This window comes from Silene latifolia, chromosome 11, assembly GCF_048544455.1.
Source record: "Silene latifolia isolate original U9 population chromosome 11, ASM4854445v1, whole genome shotgun sequence".
NCBI lineage: Eukaryota > Viridiplantae > Streptophyta > Magnoliopsida > Caryophyllales > Caryophyllaceae > Silene > Silene latifolia.
The window spans coordinates 159,510,011-159,515,126 of NC_133536.1; the positions used below are offsets into that span (position 1 = coordinate 159,510,011).

The following is a 5,116-nucleotide window of genomic DNA, read 5'->3' on the forward strand; positions in this document are numbered from 1 at the left end:
CTGTTTGGTGAAGAATGAGCTTATTTTCAATCAAAATGATTTAAGCGGTTTCTTGTAGAGTTGGGTAGGAGAGTCGGTAGTTGTTATTTCTGTAGAGTTGGGTAACAAAGTGGCTTAAAATATTGTGGTTACTGCCTGGGTTTGTGTTTTGACTTTTAAGGGATGAGTGTGTTGCGGAAAATGGCATAAAATATATCTGATTGAAAGCATCAACTTCTTTTTACGCAAAAAACATTAACTTCTATCTCAATTGCGCAAAAAGCATCAACTTCTTTTTTATCGTTAAATGGGCAGGGATTGGGGATATATAGGAGTTGGGGATTAGGCGGGAGAGGGTTTGGGTAAGGATTAATAGGTAAAACTAGAAGTTCAAAATAAATCATCAATGACAAAAGCTGTATTTTTGGTAAATGTAAGACGATAACTTTCTAAACGACTAGGGTTTGGTTTATTTCCAGATTGGGAAGGAGAACGTTGAGGGCGCTGAAGGGAGGCATATGGAGAGGGTAGGATGAGTTTTGGCCAGGGTGAGTTGCTCATGTCATGATGCCATGCTGGCCTGGTGGGTGGTGGATAAGGTGAGGTTAGATGTTCTATGGGTAGGGATATGGATGGTGATGGGCAGCAGGATAGGGTATGATACGGTCCTATAAGACCCATATCCGTGTATTTTTTTTCCCTATAGATGATGGGAACAAGAGTGCATACTTAGATAGAATTGACATCTTAGGGGAGTGCATACTCACAATCGATTTAAATAAGAATAAAATGAAATAAGTGTTTTCAGAGGTCTTAATTTAAGACGGTCTTAAGCAAGAACCTATGACTTCTATACATTGTTGATTTCATAGCTGATAGAACTTCCAAGTTGCTCCTCAGCATCTATTTACTATGTACATTGTATGAAGGTTTAAAAGGAAACGATGAGTGATATATGATTTATTTGCACCAAATTTCCCTTTTTTTTACGCATTCCGACTCATATCGAGTCGGTTTTATATGCCTTTCCGTGTATTTTATGCCCAACCCCCGTACCTATGATTTGGTGTATCATCTTGCAGGAACCGAGTCGAGTATAGAGGAATTGGGGCAAGGAAGGCATTTCAATGCCTTTACATGAAGAAAAGGGAGATGAAGAGCTGAGGATAATCCTCTACTGGCAGGCCGGCCCACCGGTAGGGGATGGCGCTGTGAGGAGAAAAGGAAGAAAGCAAGCTAGGAGATGTTCTCTGCCGGCAGGCCGGCAGTCGGCCCATCGGCAGGGAACACGAGTCCAATACTTAGAAATTTTTGAAGGTGATTTTGGCCAAGAATTTGAAGAACGCGCTGCCGGCATAGGTAGCGGGCAGCCGGGCGACCGGCAGGGAGCAGCATGTTATGAAGAAATGGAAGAAAAAGTCAAGAAGGAGAATTCTCTGCCGGTAGACCGGCAGCCGGCCCACCGGCAGGGAAACACACCACATCCATTTTTCCCCAGTTTTTGAAGAACTCGCTGCCGGCATAGGTGGCCGGCAGCCGGTTGACCGGCACATAAACACACAGCACGCAAATGGGCTTTTCTTGATTTCCTCCCTTAATCCAATGAAACACTATATATACCCCTCCCCTAATCAATTGTAAAAATAACCCTAGATCTGAAAACTTTCCCTAATTATTGTAATCTTTCCTTAATCAAGCTTTAATCTTTCCATAATAATTATTAATTACTTAATGAAATTAGTTAGTATTAGTGAGAATCAATTGTTTACACTTGGTTTTTTGAGGATTGTATTGGGAGATTGTGGAGGATTTCCTTCATTTATTCAATCAAAGCAATCATCTTTACTTTTGTTGGTATATCTCTTCTATTATTTACTTTGTTAATCAATTGTTTACATTTTGGTTTGTCTTTTATAATTTCTAGAATCAATATCATGTCTTCTCTTGTTGTTGTTTGGTTTTCTCCATTTATTTGCTTGAACAATCTAAACATGAGTGATTAGTTACCCTTCTAGGGTTTAGGGGAAGTCTAAATCGGATTATTGGGCATGATAGGTTGATTGTTTTGAGTCTATGGTGTAGAATTTGTCTTTCTTAGTATTGCATACAAGGTGTTTGATAAATTGTGTAAGTGAGAACTTGTGTCTTTTGTCTTGATTGCTTAATTCCTCCATTGAATGAGAGTTTGTGGTGGTCTTGTTGCATGCTTTAGAATGGGTAGTTGCTCAATGAGAGTTGGTGACCGCCTTTAGGATAATTAAGAGATTGATTCCCATCCTAGGACAAACCTTCATCATAGACTATTTAAATCGACTTGTTTGCCCATAGTTCATTTAGATAACCTCGAAAACCCTAGCCTTTAATCAATTGAATACATATTTCTTCAATAGTTTGTTTAGTTGCATCAAGTAGTTTAAATCAACTTTTTTTCTTCGTTTTTGACTAGACTAGACTCTTATTTAGACTAAGTAGAAATCCACTCCATCCTTGTGGTTCGACCCCGATTTAGGCTTAAATTGGGTTAATTTTTGTTGGTGGTAAGCGACTTGACCCTACCGTTAAAACTTACACATCAAATGGCGCCGTTGCCGGGGATGGCGTTAGGTTATACTTAGTTTTTCTTAGAGTCTTTGCTTTATTCTTATCTCAATTGTTAGTTTGTTTTAGTAGTTGTGTGTTCTTTGTAGAGTGTGTGATTTCTTGCCTTCCCTTAGTGTGTAAAAATACTAGGAGACTAACGGTTTGTTGAGTGCATGCCTAGAAGGAACCACCAAGCTCTACTTTTCAACTCCAACCCCGAAAGGCTTTTTAGAACCTTGAGGACAAGGACCCTTGAGAGAGTTAGGAATAGTTCCCCTCAAGCAAACTTTGACCAACCAAATTCAGACATCCCACAAATATTGATACCACAACCACACTTCAACCAAACCTCACAATTGAGACTCTACTAGAAAATCCTTTTCATAACTTCCCTAATTATAATAGCCCACCTCAAACACCACCACATCAAATACCAAATCCACCACCACAAATGGCTCTTAGAGATCATAACCGACCTAACCATAATGATTCATGTAACCCTATCAATTTTGGCACCTTCGCCCCAAACAACTTTGAAATGCATCCCGCCCAAGTCGGGTTGATTGAGAAGGATTTGTTCGGGGGGCATATTGAAGAGGATGCCCATGATCATCTCCGGAAGTTTAAGAGGAAGGTTTCAATGATGAAAAAGAATGGGGTGTCCGAAGACACCTTGAGAATGATGTTGTTTCCGTTTTCATTGACGGGCAAGGCGGACCGATGGTTGAACATTCACCCACCGGATACCTTCACTACATGGGATGCCTTGGCTAAAGCATTCATGGCCAAATATTACCCTTCATCAAAGACCGCGATGCTCCGTAATGAGATTCATACATTTCAACAAGAGGACGGGGAGTCTTTGGGTGAAGCTTGGGACCGTTATCAAGACTTGATAGCAAGTTGCCCCCACCATGGAATATCGGAATGGTACATCACTCAAACATTCTTTCAAACTTTGCTACCGAGGACTAAGGAGATGGTAAATGCCTCCGCGGGGGGAGGATTTGATCACTTGAGTGATGAAGAGGGCACGACATTGATCAAGAAAATGGTAGATTCGGAAGCAAACTATGGTTCTAGAGGAAACATGCTAAGAAGGAATGAGAAGTTTCCTAATGAAAACTCCTCCAACTCCGAGACAAATGCCAAGCTCGACTTAATCACAAAAAAATTTGAGAAGTTTCAAAGAAATCAAGTGCACCAAGCCGCGACCTCACATGGGCCACCCATGGAGGAAGTGGTTCAAGGTTCAAGTTGTGAGCTTTGTGGAGGGAGTGGTCATACATATGACTTGTGTGCCAACAATTACAATGGTGCCTACGAAGAGAATGTTCAAGAGGTTAACGCTTTTCAAAGCTTTAACAACAATTCAAGACCCACATGACCACCTTTCAACAACCCAAACGTCTACAATCCAAATACCAATTTCTACCACCCCGGTTTGAGGAACCACCCGAACTTTAGATATAAAAGTGTCAATGTTCAAAACCCACAACACCTTCAACCACAAGCCCCAAACAATCCACCCGATTTTGCTCAACCAAGGGGAATTTTCCCCAACCCAAGAACTAATCCCGGGAATCAAAACCAATGGCCAAACAACAATCAAAACCAAAATTATGGGAATCAAAGCAACCAAGGATACCAAGATTTTGGTGGAAATCAAAGCAACCTAGGGTTTTATCAAGGGAATCAAGTGAACCAAGCAAACCAAGGATTTGGGCAAGGGTATGTTCAAGGGTTTCAAGAACAAGGTCAAGGATCAAACTTCAACAACAATGGTCCTAGAGCTAACTTCCAAGGGGGACAATACAACAACCAAGGTTCCAATGCTCGGTATGACTATAGGTTCCCTTTACCCATAGCCAACCAACATTATCAAGAACCCCAAGGTGAGCTCTCTCAAGTTGAGCTTTTGAAGATGATAAAGAACATGCAACTTCAACATAGTCAAGAGATGGCAAATTTTGCTAAGGCAACTCAACAAGAACAAGCAAACTTGAGGGCTACCTTCCTTAAGGACATGAGATAAATGGAATCTAGGATGGCTTCTCATGCTATGGCTAACCCTCAAAGGCCGCCCGATGGTTTATTGGCCCAAGGACAAAGCTCCAAGGTGTAGGTACCTCATTTCTGCACCTCTCGCAAACCACCCGGTGATGATTGGGCCGCATGTTTGGTACGCGGAACGATTTGTGACAATTCGTAAGATTATCGTCAAGTGATTGCTAAAATATTAATGTCTACATCTTAGTTGTCATCTACGTGCCGATACGGTCGTTTTGACAGTAATTAGAGTACATTCGGAGTCCGGGCCTAAAACCGTCTCCATTTTCTGATAACCGTTAAATCCCGAGTCAGAATGTTCTGGAATGTTCCGGGAATTTCTATTCCATATTTCATAAATTTTATCTTTTGGTAAACAATTTCCCGTAATATTCACATAAGATATTAAGGAAAACCGAATTATTTCCGTCCTACCATAACTCAAACACGGAAATCTTTCTTCCGCAGGAGGAAACCCCTTGGGAACAGACGCAGCAGTGTCTTGCGC

At 41.2% G+C, this 5,116-nt stretch overlaps 1 non-coding gene across 1 annotated transcript; it reads right to left on the reverse strand.

Annotated features, from left to right (window-relative positions):
* Positions 1-3,373: 3,373 nt before the first annotated feature.
* LOC141615778 (small nucleolar RNA R71) lies at positions 3,374-3,480 on the reverse strand. The gene has a single exon (XR_012530179.1). It is a non-coding gene; the product is annotated as a small nucleolar RNA R71 (small nucleolar RNA).
* Positions 3,481-5,116: the final 1,636 nt, after the last annotated feature.